Source organism: Phyllopteryx taeniolatus, chromosome 7 (assembly GCF_024500385.1).
Source record: "Phyllopteryx taeniolatus isolate TA_2022b chromosome 7, UOR_Ptae_1.2, whole genome shotgun sequence".
NCBI lineage: Eukaryota > Metazoa > Chordata > Actinopteri > Syngnathiformes > Syngnathidae > Phyllopteryx > Phyllopteryx taeniolatus.
In genome coordinates this window covers 24,449,016-24,467,758 of record NC_084508.1, presented here as the reverse complement: position 1 = coordinate 24,467,758, position 18,743 = coordinate 24,449,016, and positions in this window count along the sequence as shown.

The window sequence follows — 18,743 nt, the reverse complement described above, 5'->3', positions numbered from 1 at the left end:
CAGGCCGGTTTTGGCCCGCGGGCCATACATTTGACACCACTGAAATAAAATAAAGCTAAATTAAAGGAAAAGTACTCACCCTTGTGAAGACATCTGACATAATGGAGATGTAGTGGGAACGCTTTTGCAATTGTATTGTGTATCATCACACTATTTGTCGTTGCAATCACTCAAAAGCAAAACCATGATGATGTTAATCAATTTTGGATGCACCGATAGTGTACGTCTGTCTGTACACCTTTTCATCCCAATTGGGTCATCAGGTATTGGTACTCTGTATTGGCGAGTACTCAAACTCAGTATGAAAAAGTGGTATCGGTGCATCCCTAATGAGATGCAAACTGAGGTGAAGTCTCACATGGTTCTCTGAAGTCTCTAAACTGTCCATAGGTGAAAATGTGAGTGTGAATGCTCGTTTGTCTCTACGTGCCTTACGATTGACTCGTAGCTCGCCTCTCATCCCACGGTTGGCTGGGTCAGGCTCCAGCTCACCTGCAACCCCATTAAGGACACACACAGTAGAAAATGGATGGTTGGAGGGATTTTGGGAGATTCCTTTGTCACAGGAGGAATACCATGCGGAGTCGTGGCTATTGGTGCACACCACAGTAAAACACAATGCCCGAGCTGTTTAATGTGCTCCTCGTTTCTTTCCAACAAAGAAACTGGTGCAGCCATTGCTCCTGACCCCCGGAACACAGAAACACATCCCCTGTGTGACCACACAAAAGGTTCAGTCAGTGTGTGCGTGGGTAAATGCTGGGGCTCAACAAGAGATTAGCAAACTAGTGCCTAGTGGTAAGCAATTTTTTTTCAGTAGCATTCCTCTTTAAGTACCCCACTTCTTTTTTGTTTTAAATTACCCCTTAGATTCTTGAAGGATGTTGTCATTTTATTACTGCTGTGGCAGGTTGCTAAAACACCACTTCATGTCACGCAATACTGAAGATGTAATGCAAGAAGCACATCCCAAAAAATGCATTGTAGGTTCATTGAAGACGAAATTGTCCGTACCTGTGAATGTGATAAACAAAAAACATTATTCATAGTTGATAGGTGGATTTATAGAAACCTTCTACTCACTAAAGTATCAAACTGGAGTTGAGAAACACTGATTAGCGTATCATTTATACTAAAATGCTCATTAACCTCCCAGGAAATGTTGCCAGTCAGGATAAATATAATTACTTTGGGTGTTATTCTGTATAGTAATACAAATATTAAACAAATCACATACACATAAGTAATGTGTCATATTTTTGAGCGCAGATGATGATGATGATGATGATGATTATTATTATTAATTTATCGAGTAGCTGTGCTGGCTTGAACTGAAATATAATCAAAGGACGGTAGGTGGTGGTACATTGTAAAGCCAATCGTCAACATGAGGAGGGTGGGGGTGGGGTAATATTCTCAAGGACAAATCCAAATCAAATCAATACACCCAAAAATTTCTTCTTAATATATATAAATATAGGCGGCACGGTGAACGACTGGTTAGAGTGTCTGCCTCACAGTTCTGAGGACAGGGGTTCAATCCCCGGCCCCGCCTGTGTGGAGTTTGCATGTTCTCCCCGTGCCTGCGTGGGTTTTCTCCGGGCACTGCGGTTTCCTCCCACATCCCAAAAACATGCATGGTAGGTTAATTGAAGACTCTAAAATTGCTCCGTAGGTGTGAACGTGAGTGCGAATGGTTGTTTGTTTGTATGTGCCCTGCGATTGGCTGGCAACCAGTTCAGGGTGTGCCCCGCCTCCTGCCCGATGATAGCTGGGATAGGCTCCAGCGCTCCCGCGACCCTTGTGGGGATAAGCGGCTCAGACAATGGATGGATGATGGATATATATATATATATATACACACACACACACACACACACATTATATTGCCAAAGGTATTCGCTCACCTGCCTTGACTCACGTATGATTTTAAGTGATATCCCATTCTAAATCCATAATGCAAATCCCTTTGCAGCTGTAACAGCTTCAACTCTTGTGGGACGGCTTTCAAAAAGTTTTAGGGGTGAGTTCATGGGAATTTTTGCCTGTTCTTCCAGGAGAATATTTGTGAGATCACACACTGATGTTGGACGAGAAGGCCTGTCCACTTGAAATCAACCCAAAGGTGTTCTATCGGCTATCTATAGGCAGGACTCTGTGCAGGCCAGTCAAGTTCATCCATACCCAATTCTCTCATTCATGTCTTTATGGACCTTGCTTTGTGCACTGGTGCACAGATATGTTGGAAGAGGAAAGTGTAATTCCCAAACTGTTTGACTGTCCAAAATCTCTTGGCATGCCAAAGCATTCAGAGTTCCTTTCACTGGAGCTCAGGGGCTAATATTTTAGACATTTCCAACTTTGTGAGAACAGTTTGGAGATGGCCCCTTCCTGTGCACAAATCAAGGTTAGTAAAGACATGGATGAGAGAGTTTGATGTGGATGAACTTGACTGGCCTGCACGAGCCTGACTTCAACCCTATAGAACACTTTGGGATGAAATAGAGCAGAGACTGAGAGCCAGTCCTTTTCGTCCAACATCAGTGAGTAACCTCACAAATGCGCTTCTGGAAAATCTTTAAGAAATTACCATAAACACACCCCTAAACTTTGTGGAAAGCTTTTCTAGAAGAGTTTGAGATGTTATAATTGCAGAGGGTGGACCGATGTCATATTAAACCCAATGGATTAAGACTGGGATGTCATTTTAATTCATATCTGAGTCAAGGCAGTTGAGCGAATAGTTTTGGCAAAATATTATATATTTCTCTTGTATGGTAGTGGTTGCTTAAAAACAAAAAAGGCATACCACACCACAATACATTTTGAGGGTTAAAATTTAAACCAACCTTTTCAGTGAGTGCCCTATAGAAGGTTTAAAGCCAGTTCCGTCCGTTCCATCATCTCGTTGATCTCCATTTTGTGTCACACGAGGGAGTTGACATTTAACCACACACATGCGCATACCCACGCACGCACACACACACACACACACACACACACATACACACACAATCAATCAAAACGACTGATCCATGGATGAAGAGAACCTGTGCCTACCTGTCTCTCTGTGTTTAATTGATTTATCATCTTTAATGGAAAGATCACATTTTTCCTGAATTGATGTGATTTCCGTACACAAGCTAATAATGATGGATGTTGTTTTTCTGGTGAAACGATGACTGCTTTTCACTTGTACAAATCCCTCCTCATCTTTTTACAATGATATGTATCCAGGGGCCTACTAGTGGGTCCGCTTTACATAAAGAAGTCCTTTGATTTAGGGATTCATTACAGTATTACGAGTGGAAATAAGACAATGAGAAGAAGAGAATATAGTTTATGACAGGCCAAAAGGCTATCTGGTTGCGCGGGACAACAGTCAGATAATGGATGGCGAGGCCTCTTGGAGTCAGTCCTTCCATTAAGCTTTGTTAATATGCTCAGAGGAAGTTGGCGTGCCTCATCTGCCTTCATATTTACTTCCACAGATACTCCCTCATTATAGCCACTGCTTTTCCACATCTCTCGCTCTCTCCCTCGCCCCTATTTTCTTGTCTTAACTGCTTTTACATTTCAAATTAGCTCTCCCCACTGGAAGTATTCATTTCTCAAATCTCTTAATTTCATTACACAAGTTGGAGTACATAGTGTATAGTCTTGGATAACCATGGCAGGAGGGTTTGTGCAAGGCCAGCCGAGTGGGAACTTGTGAAAGAGGTGCACACGTAATGATTGACTGTCAGGCGTGTGTTATGAACTGTACATTTAGTGGGTGGAACATAGAGAAAATTCATGAATGGGGACATATAGGTGTGTGTTGACAGTACATATGAAGCAATGGCATGACAGGAAGATAAAGGCGAGGTTGAGGTGAGGCAGTTTCTTCTCATGTTGATTTGCAATGAACAGTACCATATGGAGGCAGCAGAACAAGAAATGCAATATCTGAACAAAGGTAATGGGCAGAGGTAGGCAGAGTAGCCAAAAGATGCAGTCAAGTAAGAGTGATTTTACTTTAGAATAATATGACTCAAGTAAAAGTGAAACGTAGTCTTCCAAATAATATTCACTAAATAAAACTACTACTACTTCTGATTTATTTATTTTGAAATCAGAGAATGAATGTCAAATAGACAAAAATATTGAATGAGAATGTGCACATTCAAATATTGCCCAACAATATCCCTTTAACTAAAACAATCATAATTCTTCAAATTCAATCTTTATAAAATCACATAAATTAAGGCAAATTCAGCTTCAAGAAATGGTCTTAAAATAACTTTCTTTGTTTCCGCTCTTGAGTTTGAAGAGGAGTTCTTGTAGGCTGAAATGTCAACATCTTTAGCTGAACACATTCATGAAAAAACACTCCAAGCCTATAAAGAGAATTTCAGTGCAATTGAAGTGTAAAATAAAATGGATGGATGGATGGATGCATTATACTGCCCCCAGGTGGCCAAGACACACACACACACACACACACACACCAGAAGGAGCAGCACAATGTCCATTGAGTTCAAACCAAAAAAAAGTGGCAAAAACATTAATTTCTTTACATTCTGCCATGTCATTATTGTATATTCTTATAAAGTACAATATTTTAGATTACTAGTTTCCTTATTAAAAACACATTACCAACATTTAAAAAAATAATAATTAAATTTTATTATTACAATTTTTTTGGGGGGAGGCCGGAACAGATTAATGGCATTTCCATTTGTTTTAGTGGGAAACAATGATTTGAGATATGAATTACGAGCATGGTCACGGAATGAATGGACACATATCTCAAGGCACCACTGTATACGCCAAATAATAATCCATATGTTGATATTCTCTTCGACCTGAGTGTGAGTTCACTAAATGGATGAAACAGAAGCATCATATACTGCAGTGACATCTTGCTCCTGACAGCATAAGCATAACATATGATTGTTTAAAAATGAAAGTCTTTGTGGTGGCTTGTTGAAGAAGGTTCCACATTCCTCCGTAAGTGATGCTTGAACGTTATGACCGCAGCCTCTGAGCTCTGCTTCAGCTTTGCCTTATCCAGTGCATGGACGAGCCTTCGGATTCTGTAAATTTGTTATCCCCCCTGACAGTGGCCATCTATGCTCCCTTTGACCTTCTCACTCATACTAGCCCTCTCGCTCGCTTTCCCTCACTCTCTTTCCTTCCCCTCTGGCTGAATAAAGACAACACATTGCAGCAGGTTACAAGAATGCAGTGTGGGCTGCAGCGAGTAATGTAATGAAGTTGGCTTCATAGAAATGCAAGGCAATTAAAACTCCTACGATGCTTCCCTCCTGCCCGGCGGCGGGCAGATGGACTGGGGTGGGGGCTCGGAGGGGGAGAGAAAAATGGGAGCTGGATAGAGAGAATGGAAGCGTTTGTTGAGGAGTTGGACGTAGGAAGTGTGCTGAGTGTGATTGAGCTTATTTGTCATGGGGGCCCCGCCATGTCCCGAGGTCAGGCGGGGCCGACGGGAGCACTGTTCCGCCATCGCTCACCCTCCCGCTGTTTGTTTTTGCTTGTTTGCAGCCTTGATTGGCTTGATTGCTCACTGATTGCCTGCCAATCTTTGGTTAGTTCACATGCCTGCAAATTATGATGGGGGCTTAATGTATTTGGGAGCTTAATGTGAGGATGTGTGCCATCACTTCTTTTTGGCGTGTGCTATTCTGAGCTTCACACGTGCTTCTTGGGAGTTTTTTGACAAGCACTTCCATCTGTTTTCAGTCATTAGGCTGAGCTAAGCTAACTAGCTACGGGCTGTTGCCGCATTCACGAATGTGTACAATGCCCTCAGTACAAGAGCCGTGTCAACAATTCTGCCTTTTTACTGTACACTGTACTGTTCTTTCTTTCTTTGACGAGCGACAGTAATTTAATAAATGAAAGCTTCCAATTATATTTTATATTTACTTTTAATGTTCTAGGCACGGTGGCCACCTGGTTGGCACATCTGCCTCCCAGTTCATATCCGGCCCCGCCTGTGTGGAGTTTGCATGTTCTCCCCGTGCCTGCGTAGGTTTTCTCCGGGTACTCTGTTTTCCTCCCGCACCCTCCCCAAAAACATGCATGGTAGGTTAATTGAAAACTCTAAATTGCCTGTAGTTGTGAATGTGAGTGCACTTTCAGTTCTGAAATATCAATCTCTCTGATCAAACGCCAGATATTGCAATGATGTCATGGGATTGCCTTGAATCACTCACAGTGGAACCTCTAAAGTTGAATGCCCCTGAAATTGTAGAACCTTGAATTTGATCACATTTATGGCAAAAAGAAAAAATAAATACACCTCTTAAGTCACACAAATATATGCAATACCATTCTAACAGTGGTTAACTTGACTGTTAGGAATGTTAAAATGAAATAAAAAAAACATTACACAGTTTTACAATGGCAAGTTTGAATGGAATGGATTATTTCTGTTTCCATTATTTCCTATGGGGAAAAGGGAATTACCGGTACAAAGCCAAACAAATCAGTTTGTGTCCAAAAATGGATTGTGTTCAATCGTAGAAGTTCCACTGAGCGTCCAATCCGATTGCTCCAATGTCATAGCTATGCTCCTCACTTACCGTTTATTTGCATTCTATCTGGGGATAGCTATGATACTCTGTAATGTGTCCTACAGCGTGATAGTCTTCGATTGATTTCTTTCATTTCAGTGACATCCTCACTCAGCATTCATTCCCTAAAAGCGCTTAGTTTAACAATATTAGGTTGATTATTGTGGTTGTAGTTTGCAGTGATGTAGAATTCTTTAACCCTTTTAAAACGACGTGAATCACTGGTGACACTGCGGCGCATGTGCATTTCAAATTACCGTAACTCCTCGCTACTTCGTGCAATTTTAATCCTTCCAACTGCCCCTGAAAGCTGTGAAACTAATAAATATATCTATTATTATGGTGCTAAAAGGGTTAAGGCACTTTTCATTAAGTTCCTTTAGACTGTGCAGGCATACCTAATAAAATGTCTTGTGGGCTTACCAGTATGTGTTATCCAGCAGTGCATGCAAATCAAATCTGCTAGGGTACCCATAATATAAAACAATTCAATCATACAACGGTGTTTGAATGACAGCCATTCGTTCGCTCCGTGTTCCCTGTGAAAAAACAGCCAGACAGTTCCACAAGAAAATGCATTCATATTATTTGGTGAGAAAACAAGATAAACAAAATAAGATGGATGCAGGAAAGTTCCATTTTGCAAAGCCAGTCCAATGATGATGCTGATGATGCTGAGCAGAGCGCTGCAGGCTGGTGGAGGTGTCTGCAATCCATCCCGCCTGGTGGAAGTTTATTATGGGAGGCAGCAGCCTTATAGAACTGCCTCAGTTATTTTCTATCATTCCCTCTTGTTATGAATATAAATATTGGCCAGATGTATGAGAAGGTGGAGGGAGAAGAGGTTATGATGGGTCCAACCTTCAGGAAGTCATCTGGAGGGCAGCAATGCATTCGCTCCGCTTCTGTTTCCTCACCACATCTGGCTCACGTCAGTGCTGACCTACACCCTATAGATGTTGCTGCCTCACACCACATCAGAGCGGGATGTTAACTCCATCTTGTGTTGGTGACCATGGCACCCTTAATGCTGGAAGGTACATACAGGTTTTGCAGCAACATATGCTGCCATCCAAGCAACCTCTTTTCAGGGACATCACTGCTTATTTCAGCAAGACAATGCCAAGAAACATTCTGCACGTGTCCACATACAAGTGTGTGGTTTGGAAGGAAAAGCGTGCAAGTACTAGACTGGCCTGCCAGCAGTCCAGACCTGTCTCCCATTGAAAACGTGTGGCGCATTATGAAGCGCAAAATACGGCGAGACACCCCGGACTGTTGTTCAACTGAAGTTGTGCATCAAACAAGAATGAGAAAGAATTCCACCTACAAAGCTTCAACAATTAGGGCCCTCAGTTCCCAAATGCGTATTGAGTATTGTTAAAAGGAACAGTGATGCTACACACTGGTAAACATGCCCCTGTCCCAGCTTTTTGGGAATGTGTTGCTGACATCAAATTGAAAATGAGTGAATATTTGCAACAAAAAAAAACAAATTGTATCAGTTTGAACATTAAATATATTGTCTTTGTATTCAATTAAAAATAGGTTGAAAAGGATTTGCAAATCATTGTATTGTGTTTTTATTTACATTTTACAACTACAACTACATTGGAATTGGGGTTTGTTGTCACTCACAGACACATTTCTTTTTAAAATGGACTGATTACCAGGCGACATGGTGCTTAAGTGGTTACCAGATCTGCCTCACAGTTCTGATGTTGTGGGTTCAATTCAGGGTTTGACATTCCTGGGTGGAGTTTGCATGTTCTTCTCATGCTTGTGGGTTTTCTTCCTCTCATTTACTAAAAACATGCAGGTTAAGTGAATTGAAGACCCTAAATTGTCTTGCGGTGTGAATGTGAGTGTGAATGATTGTCAAAATCCGCCAGTCCAAGGTGTAGTCCGCCTCATGCCCAAAGTCAGCAGGGATAGGCTCCAGCCCACCCGCGATCCAAATGAGGACAATCACTAAAGGAAATGGATGGATCTAAGAATATTGAAATCTTACTTGAAACAATGTCTGTACAGTTAAGAAAGATTTTAGAATGGTGTCAGTTAATTCCTGCAACAGATTATTTTTCCATTTTCCTATGGCAAACATTTTTCTGACACAGTCAGGGGAATGTACCAGAACAGATTGCGTTCAACTTCAGAGGTGTCACTGCACCAGGAAATAGTCCTCACATCCTCCTTAGCACATACAGCGCTCGTCATTTGCACTCGCTGACACACAGGAAGTGAAGAAATTGTGAGGTAAGACAAAGTGGAAGTTCAAAACAGTCACATACTGTACCTACAGCATTCGATGATCGATCCAACTGTCTCAGTGAGCAAGTTATTCTTGAAGTTCAATCATCAAACAGTTCTCTTAAGGCCATGGATGGGGAATATCTTGCTTCTTGGATTCTGTTACGCTCCTCCATGAGCAATTAAAATCTCTTACCACTCTTTAGTTATGTCTATTTACACGTCGTGTTGTCATCCGCGGAGGGTGAAAAAAGTAACCACTTTGATGAAGTAAGGAGTAGAAAGTACAGATAATTGTGACATCTTATAGTCATGTCAAAGATTTTCTTTGCTGGAGAGCTCTCACTCTGCCACTTGTTAAGGAGGAATGGGAGAAGATGTCATGAGCATCTTGAACAGGTGTGTCAAAGTTTATTTCATCATGGGGCAAATCATAGTCAGGAGCGTGGGCAGACATTTTCAGGGGCAGGTGCTCAAGCCAGAAAAAGGGCCACCCATCGCCAATCAATTACCCATCGTAATTGAGATCAGTGTCGGCGCCAAATATTAGGCTCAGCCATTAGCTCATGGTTGATGAGATGCATGTATATAATACTTTGATAGGAAGTGATGTGACTGTATGCTAATGATCAATATAGTTTCTATTTTTTTGGTTTTGTTTGATTCTCTTTATCTTTATCTCACTGTTAAGGACTGAAATAAATCGATTTATACTGTGATTAATTTCTATATGACGATTGGCACAAGACTGTTTTATCTATTTATCTTATCACAGGCTGTCATGTAGCTCAACTAAACGCCTACCTTTCATTTCAAATTAGAACCCAAATTTGGGTAGCTAAAGATAATGATAATGACTGCGGGGTTTGAGTCAGGGATGTCGGCGATCTTTCTCAACTGCCGGCCTGCGAAGCCCTTTGATACAAATAAACTTAACTCGACAATTTTATTATTATTATGACAATAAAATCAATGAGACAGCTTTTTCCCATTTAGTAATCATTCCTTTATATGCTGCTCTTTATCATGTACCGTGTAGAGCATTATAGTTTACAAAACTACTTGTAAATGTACTACTACTTTTTTGTGTAAATGCTTGCATTGAAATATCTCCTTGACTACATGTGACTTTTGGCCAGGATGCTCCAATGATAAAATATTGTCATTCTACTGCAAAATGTGTTTGTGGTCACACTTTTCTCCTTCTGGCTTTCACATCAGCAAAATTAAGATTTGAACTGACAAAAGACTATTGAACTTGTTAATATGCAAAACTGTCTTTAAATTCTCTGCCAGTCTGACAGTCTGTCTTTCTACTTTAGTGTCTGCTGTAGCTAGCCTGTATGTTCTCCCCTTCTCTCTTCATTAACATGACAACATGACAATTTCAAGTCAGCGAACCGCAAGACACTTTGAAGTTGCGGATTTCATTAGTACAAGACCTTGTATAGGTTTCATGAAAGGCGCTATATAAGATAAACTCGACTGCAATTTCTGGAGAAATTGCATGTGACTGCTGAAATGCTGAATGAAATCATATAGAATGATATGGAATGATATAGAACGATTTTACAGAATACGGAATGATATTTAATAATGTGGAATGATGTTGAATAATATGGAATGATGTGAAATGTTATGGAAGGTTATTGAATGATATTAAAAGATATGAAATGATATAAAATGATGTTGAATAAAATGCAGTGATATGGAATAAAGTAGAATGAAATTGAATAATAAGGTATGATGTGAAATGTTTTTGAATGATTTGGAATGATATTAAACCATATGGAATGATTTCAATGATATGGAATGACGTGGAATGAGAGGAACAGTTTAAAGTTGGAACAGTTTGAATCAGTGAAGAAGTGGAAACGAGGGAAATACAAAACAATCTTAATTTGGGGTTTTATTTGAAAAAATTTGGAATAAATATAAGATGAATAGTTTACTTCTGGTTTACTTAGGGTTCATTGTAGGGCACCTCCTGTTCAAATTTAGCCACTGCCTCTTCATTTTGGGGCACTTCCTGTTGAATTTGGGGCACTTACTGTTCATTAGGGGCACTTCCTGTTGAATTTGGGGACACTTCTTGTTAATTTTGGGGCACTTCCTGTTCAATTTGGGGCAGTTCCTGTTGATTTGGGGGAACTTCCTGTTGAATATGGGGGCATTTATTTTGGGGATCAGCATAGGTGATGGCCCTCATGGGACGGTTTGAAAAAGAAGTTGGAACCGTTTGAGAAATAAGGAAACAGGAGGCAATTATGTAAAAAAGTTGAATTTCAGGCTCTCATTTGGAAATCTAAATTTTTCAAAATTATTTATTACATTATCAATCACCAAAGCATTATCATCTTTGTAAAGGCAAACCTTTTATCTACTGAGCAATGGCACATATTTTACACCAGAAAAACCACTAAACGAAAATGACACAAAAAGTATACGGTGTGTACTAAAAATATTGAGGGTCTCAATTTTACTCACAAATCTTCTGAGTGTGAAATCAGATTAATTGTACCTTTTGTAAGAGTATTTAATTGTTATGCATGTCACTATACACCATTGGCATATATAGATGCACAAAAATACATTATTTGTTGTAAATAAATGTATAATTTTGACCAGTTAAGTGAAATTAGATAAGGCACATCTGATGATCCCTCGTAGGTCAGGAATCACTCCATTGGACTGTGCACGGTGTACCTTCTGAAATGTCCTGTTCGTGTGTATCTAAAAGTTTTTGTGCCACCTGCCAACTGGCCCTTCTTCTCCATTGCCCCGTTTGATGCCGTTTGCTGATGTGTGTGTGATCCAGATGTGGCACAAGAATCCCCCCCCGCCCCCGGAAGAGTTCACTTAGTCCCCCGCGATTTCCCCTGCGAGCCCCTCGCACAGGCCTGACCGCCTGTTGGAGCCATGTAACATACGTGCGTGCGTGTGCGTATGCATGAGTGTCCCTTCCACAACCTCAGTCCCATTCCCTCTCGACTGCTCTCTTCTTCCACTTCCCTTATTTTTAGCCCTCCCCAAGCTCCCTCGCTGCCAGATGTCGTTATCACATACAAATCTGCGCTGCATCACATGAATGGGATCCATATTTTTTATTTCTGTTTCTAGTGAGGCTAAGCGGTACGGAAAATGAATGAATGAATGTATTTAATTATCTCAATATTGACTGTGTTATTTTTCCGCCCCTGGTACTTAAAGTATGGTGATATTTAGTGATTTATTTATTTTTTAAATGATGCTGGCTCCTGCAGCGAGACTTATATAATGTAATAGAATGAAAAGCACAGGTGTAATGGATAACATTCATAAGGCCTCGGGGGCCGCCTGGGCTCACTGGCACAATGAAATTGAACTGGGCCTTCGATAATGTCGTTAGTTTCACCTCTACCTTGTGTCAACCTATCAGCTCCTTCCAGCCACTTGTGTCTTGTCCAGGTGTTCCTTGTTGTCTGGTCAGTTTGTTTGGATTAAGTTCCCTGGTTTCTTTCAGTCCACTCCACCTGGTCCCGCCTCTTAAAGGCACATGTATGATCAGAAACACTAAACTACATGCAGTATTTTCAAAAGATTTTATGGTTGCAATTTTTTATTTATTTTTGTTATTTTTTTATTATGAAATACATCGACAATTTGTTAAAGAAAATTGTGTTTTACTAATTTCAAGTTTTGTGTTTAAAGTATGTGGGAGGGCTAAAAAAAAATTGTTCAGATATGCTGGTGCTCGAGTGAAGTGAAAAAGCCATTTATTAAACTGGAAAAGAGTCAAACAGACAAATACAAAATGAAAACACTCGCAAAGAACATGGAGCAGTAACACTCACGCTGAACAACCTACGTGGTTACCAGCCAACCCGAATGACGTCACTTTTCGACTTACAAACCGTCGCTTGGTCAATTTTTTTGCTTTGTGTTGCGATGCAAAATTTGAGTTATGTGTGAGCTTCAGCTAAACCGCAGTGGAAATGACTTCCTGTGTGTGCTATGGTAGCGAGCATAACTAGGATTGCCGACATGATTGTTTGAAGCCAAACTTTCTAAACTTTTCTTTTTTTTTATGGCTGGTGTCTTCAACCAAAAGTTAAATACATGGATATAATTTATTTGGACAAATATGATATGATGCGTTAGCACATCAGCCTCACAGTTCTGAGCCCTGCCTCTGTGGAGTTTGTGTTCTCTTTCATTGTGTTTTATTATATCTTGTACAATGTAGCGCAATTTGTCTTTATTAAAAACTCAACAAAAATATATGGTGTTTTTTTTAGGGGCTGGACCAGATTAATGGCATTTCAATAAATTAAAAAGCAAATTCCGTTACAAGTTTGGTTGCGAAAAATAATTAAACTTGCAAAATAAGGTACCCCTGGACTGCAATATGTCAGAAAACAGCAGGATGAAACACTTGTTTGTCATTTTCTTCTCCTAAACAGAGCTTAGTTGTGCAGTACTGTACACTTCAGAGCGCCAATAATGTTCCACTCCTGTAGGTGGCAGTAGTGTACATTACACACAACCAGGCGGCCCAAAAAAAAATGAAGGAAAATAAACCATAATTGTACTTTGGATATGGATTGATTTGTAGCTGAACCCAATCAAAATAAACCGTTCTTTTTAGGCCCCGTAAAATACTCTTCCACAAAGTTTTGAAAAAAAATCACTTATGTAGTTTTTGCATAATCTTTTGCACAGAAATCAGAACATTTCAAACAACTGAACTAAATAAATACAGTATAACTATTGACCACCTAGTTTATCCATCATCTCGGCAACACACAACAGAGTACACATTGAACGGCTTACTGAGTTTTAAGACGATATCGGCATTTATTTTCTACTGTGCAGCAAATAAGTAACACAACGGCAAATTTAAAATCTCAACAACAAATAACTAATTACAACATCAAATTAATAAACACAGCAACAAATAATCACAATAACAAATAACTAAACACAACAGCAAATTAAAAATCACAACCACAAATGAAAAAAACTAAACAAAATTAAGCTGCTGGAAGAGGTAGGTTCTGGTGGGGGAGATAAGGCTCATCGCTGATTGGACGAGAGGGAGGAGTAGACTGGATGCTTTCACCAGGAGTTTATTCCATGTCTGGTGTTTTTTTTTTTTTTTTTTTTTACAGTTTCTCTCAATTGCTAAAACACATTTCTTGAAACTTCCACAAATGTTTTCAATACCTTAAACACATATCCCAAAATTCAAGCTACATTCACAAAACCCCTGACACTTCTTGCAAAACCAAACTCTTGACGCATTGTGTTCTGGGTTACGTACGGCGACACTTCCTGCGCCTTTGACTACACTGGGGTTCAAACCCACACTTCCACCGTGTAACCCTAACCCTATCATATAAAATCTCACCTAGGGCACCACTGGCCTGCTCAGCAGAAAGCACCCTCTTTTAAGGACTGCGCAGTGGCGTTTCTTAACGTACATATCCGCACAGTCTTGCTTGTTCCCATTATACATACATAAGGGGTGATACTGGATAAATATACTCAGGACTAATCACAACATTCAAATAAGTATGTGCATGTTGACAACGCATTTGAAAGAGGTTGGGTTGCACAGACGTCGTCGTCCCTCTCGTGCAATCAGCGAGATCTCCCCCACGACTACGTACCTCTTCCTGTAGGTTCGTCCAATCAGCAATGAGTCTTATCACCCCCACCAGTACCTACCTTTTCCGGTAGTTTAATTATTATTATTTTTTTCATTTGCTGTTGTGTTTAGTTATTTGTTGTTGTGATTAGTTATTTGCTGTTGTGTTTTTCACTTCAGGGCCACCGTAATATTCCCACAGAAAGTGATCACAGAGGCTCTGTGTGTCATGTTGATTCTTATGTCACTCTAACCGAGAGATCCACTCTAAGACGCCATAAAAAATTGTTTAATTTACACTACAATTTTCAAGTGTAACCAGCAAAGTTTTCTATGGCATTTTGTAAAGTTTACCACACACATGACAACTGTAAATGCTATGGTATGCATGGTAGGCCCGGAGTCAGCAATGTACCTTTGTAAAAAAAACAAACCATAATACATGTGCACCAGCTAAAAGGAACAATAAAGTAATGTTTTCAAAGTAAGCAACATTTCTTTTTTTTTAAATGTCTGCAGAACTCTCACCTCTCTGTTTTTTCCTTTACAGTCACGCTGCTGCCCTTTGGGAGGGGGCGAGCTGTGGAAACAGGATGTGGCCAGGACAACTGGGCATCTGCCACATGCCATCGAACTTCTGGAACTCATTTGTATTTGCCATGTGTGTCCAAGTGTTTGGTTTCAAGCTAGTATTAGATCAAACCAGTGCCGGTGTAGCTGTTGTGCATGACCGCTTTATAGTGCAGAACGGCAGTGAATTCCGCAGCGTTGAAAAGCTGAAAAGTGCATGCCAATTTGTGCACAACTGTGTGGGTGTGTGTCTGTGTGTATGTGTGTCTGCGTACGTGTGTCTGTTCCCACTCCCATCTGTGCGTAGCCTTCCTCTTTTCCTGGCACTATGCATGGCATCCCTACAGTCTCCATCTTAGGCCCACCCTAGAAGAGGGAAAGATGCAACCAGGCAGTTTGTCTACTTCAGCATGTTCCGTGCATCCAACATTTTGACTATCTATGCTGTTAAAAATTAAATCTTTTGTAGGTCGTCTCGACCATCAGTAAGCATGCACATCAGGGGGCAAGGTGGGCAGTGCAGTTGGTGCACTGTTTTTCTTTCCAATAAACAGTGGTGCCTTGATACGAGTTTAATTTGTTACACTGACCACTAGTTCAATTGACCACGCTCATTACTCAAAACACTCGTATCTCAAATCGTCTTTCCCTGTTGAAATAAATGGAAGTGCCATTAATCCATTCCAGCCACCCCACCCAAAAAAAAAAGCATTTTTGTAAGAAGAAAATAGCAAATAGAATTATTTTTTACAATTTTTTTTTGCTTTAGTCCAATGGACATTGTGCTGTTCCTTCTGGTGTGTGCGTCTTTGGCACCTGGGGGCAGTATAATGCAGATATACTGTACATCGAGCAGGTCTCAGCTCCTCTGTAAGCCACGATAATATTTTGTTGTCTTTTTTTACTATCTGCCAAACTACTGCTTGTTGTGAAGTGAGTTAAGTTCATTGCCACCATAGAGCTCTCGTATCTCAATATTTTGCTGCAAAGTCAAAGCAAAAAAATCGGCCGAACGACAGCTCATATCTCGAAAAACTCCGAAGTCTGGTCACTCGTTATTAATCAAATAAAATAAAATTGTATCTATATAGCACTTTTCATACATTAAAATGCAACACAAAGTGCTTTACAGAGATAATAACATACAATGAAAATAGCAAGAAATATACAATCTCTGGACGTAAGCGGCAAAGCCAAAAACCAACATGAATGCCAGTGACCTTTGATCCCTCAGGTGCAACTGTATTAAAAAACGGTAACATTGTGTTAATGATATTGCCACATGGGCCCAGGAACACTTCAGAAAAACACTGTCAGTTATCACAGTTTGTCACTACATCTACAAATGCAAGTTAAAACTCTACTATGCTGAGCTCAGCTGAGATGGACTGACACAAAGTGGAAAAGTGTTCTGTGGTCTTTTTTTTTTTGGGGAGATCATGGACATTGTGTGCCCCTGGCCAAAGAGGAAAAGGACCATCTGGATTGTTTTCAGCTTAAAGTTCAAAAGCCAGCATCTGTGCTAGTATGGGGCTGTGTTAGAGCCCATGGCATGAAAAACCTCTGTGACATCTGTGAAGGCACAATTATGCTGAAAGGTACATACAGGTTTTTGAGCAACATATGCTGCCATCCAAGCAACATTATTTTCAAGGGCTTCCCTGCTCATTTCAGCAAGACAATGCCAAGCCACGTTCTGCACATGTTACAACAGCGTGGCTTTGTGAGAGTGTGAGTACTTGACTGGCCTGCCAGCAGACCTGTCTCCCATTGAAAATGTATGCTACATTATGAACCATAAAAATACAACAACGGAGACCCTGGACATTTGAGCAACTGAAGTTGTTCATCAAGCAAGAATGGGGAATTGAATATAGGTTGTCAATTATTGTATTCCATTTTTCTTTACATTTTACACAACATCCCAACTTCTTTGGAAATGGGGTTTATATTTCAAAGTCTGAATGAGCAAATACGGCCAAAAATAGAAAATATTAGTTGTAGAGCAGCACAGAACTAGTGGTTTGCATGTCTATCTCACAGTTCTGAGGTTTTAGGCTCAGATCTTGGGTCTGGCCTTCCTGTGTCGGGTTTTCATGTTTTCCCTGTGCTTGGGTGAGTTTATCGAGGAACGCTGACTTCCTCCCACATTCCAAAAACATGTATGGAAGGTTATTTGAACTCTAAATTGCCAATAGGTGCGACTGTGAGTGTGAGAATGGTTGCTTGTCTGTAAGGGCCCTCAATTGGCTGGTGTACAGTCCAGGGTGTTACCTCGCCTCTCGCCCAGTCAGCTGAAATAGGCTCCAGCTCAACCCTGACCTAATGATGGATGGAAACTTTTATTTAAACTCAATTTAAAGGCAAACCCTATTTCGCTACGTAAGAGGGACAAAATATTAGAGACTGCTCTCAGTTGGATGCAGTGCAATTCACCATCACTGCAAACTACAACAGCTATAAATTGTTTAAAAAAATACCTTTCCGAAAGTGTCATTCATAACTCAGCGTTATCTTCCAAAAGGGAGATTTTTTTTAATACATCTCTTGTATTGGATCTCCCTCATGGATTTTATATGGTGTCTGGTGAAGATTTGTGATATCCACAGTTGAGCAATGATATTAACATCTGTTGAGAAAACATGGGTTACTTAGCAACCTGTGAAGTTGAGTGTTCCCAACTATTCGCCATCTTTCCGTTAAATGCATGCGTTGTTATGCTCGTTGACAGCTGTTTTCTGCTGAAGGACTCAACAAATTAAGTCAATAAGGATCAAAGCAAGGAAATTGGCCTACAGACAAGTAAAGGCCAATCTGGCTTGTGTTCTTTATACCAATATGAATAAAAGAAAAAATATGTAACATCCAGGTATTTTGTATAGTGCTTATCCTGTCCATGGTTGTTGGGAGCTGGGGGCCATCTGTCATGAAATGCGTTTTTGTTGACTTGGTTTTGATGAAATTCAAATAGTTTGTTTCATGTTTTGTCAAGTTTTGCTGTGTCACATGTTCATGTCCTGTCTGCTAGTTTGGTTTTCTTCTCCACCTTTTCTCGTCAGCCCTCTATCTTGCGTCAACCAATCAACTCCCTCCAGCCACTCATGTCTTTTCCAGGTGTGCCCCGTTGTCTCTTCAGTTTCTATTTAGGTCCCTGGGTGTGTTCTGTATGTATCAGCTGGTTGTTGTTGCTGTTGTCATGTATCCCCAGGAATGTTATTTGTTGAGTTTATGTCTAGTGTTTTATTTTTATTTTTTTTTGTTACTTTGATTCTTGATTTTCTGGGACTGTATCAATTTAGTGTTTAGATTTTTCCATGGTCCTTTTTTCCTTTTCTGTCTTTGAAAATACTTCTTTTAAGGCTCCTGCATTCCTGCCCTACTTCCCTGTGGTGGGCAGGAATGCAGGAGAACCAGAAATCATAACACCATCCCAGCTGACTTTGGGTGAAAAGCAGGCTACACACTGGACTGGTCGCCAGTCAATCTCAGCGCACATGTAGATGCACAACCATTGACCCTCACATTCATACCTATGGACAATTTATAGTCTTCAATGAACCTAAAAGGCATTTTTTGGGAATGTGGAGAAAAAGAGGAGTGTCTCGAATACCAAACGTCAGAACTGTGAAGCAGACGTGCTAATCACTATTCTACAGTGCTGACCCACTGAGCACCCAATACAAAGGTTAATTTGATCAATCTCCAATAGACTAGTA